This window comes from Pinus tabuliformis, chromosome 6, assembly GCF_031772625.1.
Source record: "Pinus tabuliformis cultivar Carrire ecotype Pingquan chromosome 6, CPIR1, whole genome shotgun sequence".
Classification (NCBI taxonomy): domain Eukaryota; kingdom Viridiplantae; phylum Streptophyta; class Pinopsida; order Pinales; family Pinaceae; genus Pinus; species Pinus tabuliformis.
In genome coordinates, this window is record NC_142292.1 from 1,146,782,706 (window position 1) to 1,146,791,795 (window position 9,090).

The window sequence follows — 9,090 nt, forward strand, 5'->3', positions numbered from 1 at the left end:
TACAAATGCAGTAGTGGCAGTGGCAGTGTCATAGATATCAGTACAGTAGCAATAGAAACATAGTGTTGGTGGTAGTGTCATAGATATCAGTACAATGGCAGTAGAAACACAGTGTTTGTGGCAGGAACAGTGCGGAAAGCAGGTGCTTGAGAGACAAAGCAACATGCAGTTCGGCATTGTTGCTAGAGCACTTTCCTCCCTGAGAGGGAGTGTTAGTTTTTGGTAGCATCGGATGTGCTATAGCCATTAAAATTGATGGAGAGTCTAAGGCACATGAGTTCTAAATAACCCAAAAACCATTTGGTGAAATTCCACCCGGATTGTATTTTATTAAAATAATTAATATTTTTAATGGGGTTCCTAAGTCTAAACTTAGGAAAATTAAAATATTAATGGGTATTAATCAAAATGTGGGTGAGAATGATCTAGAAGGCAGATCAAGTCAAGTTTTAATCTTAACTGTTGATTAGAGACTTAACCTCTGTCGTTGAAGTCTCAACAAGAAAAGTATAAAATGGAGGCTTGGGATTCATTTAGAAACACACAGAGAGATTGAGAAAATCGATTGAGGAGATCTTGTAGCAGAGGGGCAGTGAGATTCTGGGAGAAGGAATTTTTCAAGAGTACAAGGCAGAGAGAGGATAGAAGACATCCAGAGGAAGGCTGATGTTGGCCCACGCAATGCTGACGCAGGGGCAGCACAATCAGTGAGGGGAAGTCAAGTTTCTATTGAGGGAATTTGAAGTTCAGTTCTTGGAAGCTAGGGTGTGAGTCTGGGAGGTAGGAAAGTCGATTTCTCAGCCAGAAAAAGATCCATAGTAGAGAGGCAGTGTAATACCCAGGAGGGGTGAGGCAGAAGCTGCCCAGGGTGACATAGTTCTATGTAGAGGCCACACTGAGGGTGACGACCTCCAAAGATGAAGGATCAATCATTGATTCTCCAGTGACAGAGTGCGATCATTCCACCAGTATTTTGTCCAATATTTTATCTATAAAGAATTGCTAGTTGAGCATCCTAGATTTGTACTCAGAATTTTCTCCTGTGTAATAATAAACCCTTAGAGTTGTTGCATTGGTTTTCCCGCATTGGGTTTTTCCGGGGACTATTTTTTCCAAAAATAACTGTGTCCTATGTATCTTGTTCTTTGCCCAGTTTCTTGTTTCATGTAATCAAATATTAAAGTAGTGTAGGCTGTAGAAGTAATTTGCTTCAGTATTCTGAGAATAACTTGATGAATGAATGATTAAAATCAAGTAGGTTAGGTAAATTTAGATTTGTTGTAGTAGGGGTTCCTTGAAAATTAGGAATTTTCACATTGAGCAGGATTGGATTCTCCACCGTAACAATGTTGAATTACAAATAACCAATTACTTCAATTTACCAAATAGTAGAATCTAAATTAAAATTATACACCTTAATACTAACTTAAGTTTAATATTTTTACTTTCATTTAATTACATTTAAACTATGAAATAGGCACTAGCTACTATATAATCTTTATTTTACATCAGTACATTACACAATCTTTCATCATTTGTGTTTTCTTATGATGCGGTGAGACTTAACTCAAAATGAGACTTATTCCAACCAAGCTAGCGTATAATGTTTCATCACAATAAGCCACATATAAAAATAACACCATGCATGTTAAGTGAACATTATAATTTTGTAACTAGATCCAATATGGTGTCCAAAGAACAATGATTGTCGTTATTGCATCTCTCATTTATTGGATTGCAATCTGAGTTCTCTTATGTCAATACATTACACATTGCTCCATCGTTTATTTATTTTTTGGTAATGCATTGATACTTAACTTAAAGTGAGACTTATTTCAAGTAAACTAGTGCATAATATTGTATTTTATTTAGATAAGTTATATTATAATAATAATAATTCATTTTTAAGGTCATGGTTACATAGACACTTAATTGGTATATGAGACTTCTTTATATGTGGAATAAGGGACTTATTTACACACCACAATTTGACTACTAAAATCTACTAAGTTTTCCATACTCTATTCTCTATTCCTCTGGATTTGAACATATGATTTCTTATGAGGAACCATATTAAATTCACAATTAAGATTCACATAACCTCATTGATTTATATTTATTTAAATGGTTTTAAAAACTGAGTATAATGTTTTACATTAAGTGATACTTTTTGTTTTTCCTTTTTATTGATAGAATGTATACTATAGGAAAACTTTTGAGGCACTTCCTTTCAATTAGAGAATGGTATTTTGAGTAAATTGACTAGTTGTAGTTTTGGCATCCTAACCCAGTAAAGCCAACAAGTGAAACCCAATAATATTCATAAAACAATCAACCCATGAACATGATTTTGTAACCTCTTACTTATAATTCACAACACTTAACTACTTAAACTAACTCATTAAATTACAATATATTATACTTATACTAACCCATATTATATTTAAAATAAAAATTGCAATACTAATTCATTTTTATTTACTTAAATAATAAAAATAACTATAAATAATATTAAAAATAAAAATAAAACAAATTAATATCAAGCCAGCAATCCAATAAATATCTGAAACAAGCAAGAGATGAAAGATTTGAATAAGTTTTACATGGTTATGAAGTCAATGGGAATCCTTCATGAGTGGAAAGCATGGAGAGAACACCTGTAAATAAGTGAGATGAGTAGATCATGATTCCCTCAATAATATCCATGTCCCCACTTAAAGTAGTGTAGGCTTCAGAAGTAATTTTCTTCAGTATTCAGAGAATAACTTGATGAATGAATGATTAAAATCAAGTAGGTGAAGTAAATTCAAATTTGCTACAGTAGGGGTTCCTTGAGGATTAGGAATTTTCACATGGTATCAGACCATTGATTTTTAAACCGGAAGAGAAGATCCAACGCTGAGTTAAGAGGCCAATAGTTGCATTTGGCAACAATTCAAATCTCCTTGAAGGGATTGCGCAGTCCTTGTCGGGAAGCAGAGATTTTGAGGAAACCTCTCTCTAAGAGAGTCGACAGAGAGGTACGATTTCCAATTCGTGAGTTGTAGAGGTAGAGGGAGTTGTGCATAGCCTCAATGCAGTGCTTGAAGGACGCAATTTCTGTCAGGGAAAAAATCCACCGGAAAAGAGAAAAGACACATAAAAGGGGAATTTTCTCCTCAAAGAATTTTCTGCCAAAATGTTTGAATTTCTCACTTGCTGGGTAGCTGAGCAGTGGCTAGAGTAGTTAGTTCGACAGTTGGGTGAGATGGCATCACATGGGCTCAGAGATTAGTACAGGTTGGAAGGAGCTTCCAACTATGTCATATGGAAGACCAGAATCTTAGTTGTTCTAGAGGAGTACGATCTCAAAGCCTACGTCAAGAGTGTTGTGGTTGTTCCCACAGACAATGATCAAAAGAAGAAGTACAACGCTGAGTAGGGAAAGGAAAAGAGGTTCATACTCGATGGATTTCAAGATCATGTGGTATCACACTTACAGGGCAAAGATATAGCCTAAGAAATGTGGGAAGCTTTGTCTTCACTATACGAAGGCTCTTCCAAACAATGGAAAGATGTACCTAGAACAGAAGTTGTAGTAGACATTGATGTAGAAGGGAGAAGGAGCTAACTCGTATCTCCAACATCTTCAGGACACCAGATATCAACTTGCTGCAATGGGGTCTTCTCCTCAGTTTACCATGATGGTAAGGATGGCCCTGAATAGAGTTTTAGATGAATGGCAAGTCTTCGTCCAAAGTATATTGGGTAGGGAAAGACTACCTCCATGGGAGGAGATGTGGAAAACTCTTCAACAAGAAGAATTAAGGAGGGACCTAGTCAAGGTAAAACTCAATGGCAGCAATGGGAGTAGCATAAAGGCCAAGGAGGATGAGGAGAACACAACTCTAGCATCAAAGGGACAACATAATCAAAAGTGGAAGAAGGGCACTTAGAAGGTGAAATGTTTCAGATGTGGCGAGATGGACCACTTCACATCCCAATGTCCTTTGAAGTAAAAGGATAAAGATGAGAAACATTATCCTAAGGCTTCTCTAGCAAAGATTGACGAATTTGAGTTTTCCATGAGTGCCCATGCATCTCCAAGAGGGAAATGTGGTGATATTGAGTTGTAGTCAGGAGGACTACATGTGGGCAGGATCCTTGAGGAGTCCACCTCTTGGATCAATTCCTTGCTACGGGAGCACGAGATTCAGCAGTAGCGAGATGGACTTAGTGTCAGATGATGCAGTGGATTGTTTAGAGGACGGATGTTGTAGCCAGAGGCCAGACACTGATCAACGCAAAGCAAGGTTGGCAACAGTGGACTTGGCACAGTGTAGAAGTTAGCAGCAACTCAGAATATTCAGAGGGTAAGAGACTAATAGCAGTCAGATTTTAACATTCATGGTATTATGCTGAACACAGTTAAGTTCAATTAATTTAGGATGTTTTTCTGTTCCTTCTCTCAGCGACTGAGTTGCAGTACGAATCCAGTGTTATCAGTGACAGTGCTAGCAACATAGCAGATGTAGCATTTGAGAGGGAGTTGTAGTACAAATGCAACAACGACAGTGGCAGTTTCATAGATAGTAGTACAGTAGCAACAACAACGTAGTGTTGGTGGTAGCAGTGCAGAAAGGAGGTGCTTTAGAGATAGAGAAGCATGTAGTTGGACATTGTTGCTAGAGCACTTTCCTCGCTAGGAGGGAGTGTTAATTTTTGGTAGTATCGGATGTTCTATAGCCATGAAAAATGGTGGAAAAGGTAAGGCACATGAGTTCTAAAGAACCCAAAAATCGTTTGTTGAAATTCCACTCAGATTGTATTTTATTAAAATAATTATTAATTTTAATGGGGTTCCTAAGTCTAAACTTAGGAAAATTAAAATATTAATGGGTATTAATCAAAATATGGGTGAGAATGATCTAGAAGGCAGATCAAGTCAAGTTTTAATATTAGCCATTGCTTAGAGGCTTAATCTCGGTCGTTGAAGTCTCAATGAGAAAAGTATAAGAAGGAGACTTGGGGTTCATTTAGAAACACAGAGAAATTGAGAAAATCGATTTTCTGAAGTGAGCAGTTCTCAAGAGGAAAATTGATTGAGGAGATCTTGCAGTAGAGGGGCAGTGAGAATCTAGGAGAAATAATTTCTGTAGAGTACAAGGCAGAGAGAGGAAAGAAGAGGTCCAGAAGAAGGTTGACACTGGCCTACGCAGTGTTGATGTGGAGGCATCGCAGTCAGTGAGGGGAAGTCGAATTTCTTCTGAGGGAATTTGAAGTTCATTTGCCAGAAGCCAGGGTGTGAGTCTAGGAGGTAGGAAAGTTGATTTCTTGGCTAGAAGAAGATCCAGAGCAGAGAGGCAGTGTAATACCCAAGAGGGGTGACGCAGAAGCTTCCTAGGGTGACGCAGTTCCGCGTAGAGGGTGACAGAGAACCTCCAGAGCTGAAGGATCAATCACTCATTCTCCAGTGACAGGGTGAGATAATTTCACCACTATTTTGTCCAGTATTTTCTTTGTAAAAGATTGCTAGTTAAGCATCCTAGATTTGTACTTAGAATTTTCTCCTGCATAATAATAATCCCTCATATTTGTTGCACCGGTTTTCTCGCATTGGGTTCTTCTGGGGACTATTTTTTCCAAAAATAAATGTGTCCTTCGTATCTTTTTCTTTGCTCAGTTTCTTGTTTCATGTAATCAAATATCAAATTGGTGTAGGTTGTAGAAGTAATTTACTTTAGTATTTAGAGAATAACTTGATGAATGAATGATTAAAATCTAGTAGGTGAAGTAAATTCATATTTGCTATAGTAGGGGTTCCTTGAGGATTATGGATTTTCACATGGTATCAGAGCATTGTTTTTGAAACAAGAAGAGAAGATCCAACATTGAGCAGAGAGGCCAATAGCTGCATTTGGCAGCAATTCGAATCCCTTTGAAGGGATTGCGCAGTCCTTACCAGGAAGCAGAGATTTCGAGGAAATATCTCTCTGAGAGAGTCGACAAACAGGTACAATTTCGATTTCATGAGTTTGCAGAGGCAGAGGGAGTGACACAGAGCCTCAACATAGTGCTTGAAGGACGCAATTTCTATCAGGGCATAAATCCTTCAAAAAATAGTAAAGACACATAGAAGGGGAATTTTCTCCTCAGAGAACGTTTTTCCAAAAAGTTCGAATTTCTCACTTGTTGGGTAGCTGAGCAGTGTTGAGCAGTGACTAGAGGATTCAGTTTGACAGTTGATTCAGATGGTATCGCATGGGATCAGAGATCAGGAGCGGTTGGAAGGAGCTTCCAACTATGTCATATGGAAGACCAAAATCTTAGCTGTTGTGGAGGAGTACGATCTCAAAGCCTACGTCAAGAGTGTTGTGGATGTTCTAGGGGACAATGATCAAAAGAAGAAGTACAAGATCGAGTAGGGAAAGGCAAAGAGGTTCATACTCGATGGAGTTTGAGGTCATGTGGTATCACATTTGCAGCGAAAAGATATAGCTCGAGAAATGTGGGAAGCTTTGTTTTCACTGCATGAAGGCTCTTCCGAACAACGGAAGATGTTACTACCTAGAATATAAGTTTCAGCGCACATTGATGTAGAAGGGAGAAGAGATTAAATCCTATCTTCAATGTCTTCAAGACACCAGAGACAAGCCTTCTGCAGTTGATCAGGTGATCATGTCCTAAGTGGAAAAAATGCTCAAATTTTGAATTTCTCAGAATTGGTTAAAACTAGAACGACCAGATAGGCCTCGCTAAAGCTGCGAACGACACTCAAATCTGACACTATATGTGAAAGTTATTCAAGTTTGAAGTTTACAAATTCCTTCAAAAAGTCCAGTTTGACTTGGGTTGACTTGAAATATAATAAAAAGGAATATATATATATATATATATATATATATATATATATATATATATATATATATATATATATATATATATATATTCTAAGAATATTCCTCAAAATATTCTAGGAATATTCCTTGGAATATTTTAGGAATATTCCCTGTTGGCCAATTGATGGATGCCACGTGGCCCCAAGTCTACAAAGTTTATGGTGTAAAAATTTTTGGCACTACGCAGGATTTGATCATGGGTCTCCGCGCCACTAGCCCACAGGCCCGACCGTCCCGCCTATACGTTGGTTCTTACCAACCTTAGGTCACATTGCATATTTAAATGTTAAACAAGTTTCATTTGGGCACAGAAAGGGGCCAACCCCCTATCAATAAGACTAGAGCGTGGTGACCAAGACCTAGCCCCGACCGTTAATCCAACTTACGATTAAAGAGGTTAGTGTTCACATGTCGCGGCGGGGATCTCGGTAACAGTTAATGCCATGTTTCCATTAACCTCCGCTAGTCAGACCTTAACCGCCGCCAGGAATCGTGGTCACATGCGCAGTTTAAGTCAACAGTTACGCTCAACATTCAGCTTGGCGGAGTCCGCCATTTGAGGCGATTTTGCCAACTTTAGCAGGCCTAACTCTAGTTAAGCCAAAATTAGTGGAGGTTTTTTAGATCAAACTGAAGAAAACTTCTAGAGGTCATAACTTTGGCTAGGGAGATCCTTTTGGAGTGATTTTTTTTTTATTTTTATTTTGGGTATTCTGAGCATTCCAGAGCCAACGGTCTAGGTTTCAGAGCCAACAGAGCTCATATTCATGTGTTTTTCAACAAAGAAGCTTGGAGAGCCATCAGGGCCTAGGGAGTGTTGGAGCTATATTGGACTATGGTTAGCCATTGGAGGTGAAAAAAAAGTCATTCTTGACTATTTTCTGTGTTCTGAACTCTTTTTCAAAGCTAACTTTTCCTATTTAGGCTTTCTTATCATTGTATAACCATTTTGAGCATCTAATAAGAGCAAGGACATGCCCATTTGGGGGCCTTGGACCCAACAGATGTAGCCCAGGAGGGGTGAACTGCCTTATCAACTATTGTGTTATATTATGTGAATTTATCTTGCTGTGTTTTTCAGATTTGATATGATAAACAGTAAATTGAAATAATCCTCCTTCACACATAAGACTCAGAAATTTACCAAAAACACTTTGTTTCAATTGCAAGACATCAGTAACAGTTTGCACATATAATTTAATGGAAATGAATACCTTGAACAGCAAAAACAAGTAGTTTCATTTTCAGATCAGCAGTGGGGTCTACTCCTCAGTATACCATGATGGTAAGCAAAACCCTGACTAAAGTCTCAGATGGATAGCAAGTCTTTGTCCAAATTATATTGGGCAGAGAAGGACTACCTTCATGGGTGGAGATATGGGAAGCTCTTCAATAGGAAGAATTAAGGAGGGACCTAGTCAAGGTCAACCTCAATAGCAACAGTGGGAGTGGCACAAAGACCAAGGAGGAGGAGGATAACACATCTCTAGCATCAAAGGGATAGCAAAAGTAGAAGTGGAAGAAGGACATTTCGAAGGTAAAATGTTTCAGATGTGGTGAGATGGGCCACTTCACATCCGAATGTCCTTTGAAGAAAAAGGATAAGGATGAGAAACATGATCCTAAGGCTACTCCACCAAATAATGATGAAGATGAGTTTGCCATGAGTGCCCACACATCTCCAAGAGGGAAATGGGGAGATATTGAGTTGTAGTCGGGAGGACTACACGTGGGCATGATCCTTGAGGAGTCCACCCCTTGGATCAATTCCTTGGTATAGGAGCCCGAGATTCAACAACAGTGATATGGACTTAGTGTCAGATGATGCAGTGGATTGTTTGGAGGATAGATGCAGTAGGCGAAGACCAGAGACTGATCAACACAGTGCAAGGTTGGAAGCATTGCAGTGAGCACAATGCAGAAGTCAGCAACAACGCAGAAGATTCAGAGGGTCAAAGACTAATAGCAGTTAGATTCCAACATTCATGGTATTATGCTGAACATAGTTAAGTTTAGTTAATTTTAGATGTTTTTTAGTTGCTTCTCTCACCAATTGAGTTGCAGTACGAATGCAATGTTAGCAGTGATAATGGTGCTAGTAGCATAGCAGATGCAGTGTTTGAGAGGGAGTTGTAGTACAAATGCAGTAGTGGCAGTGGAAATGTCATAGGTAGTAGTACAGTAGCAACAACAACATAGTTTTGGTGGCAGC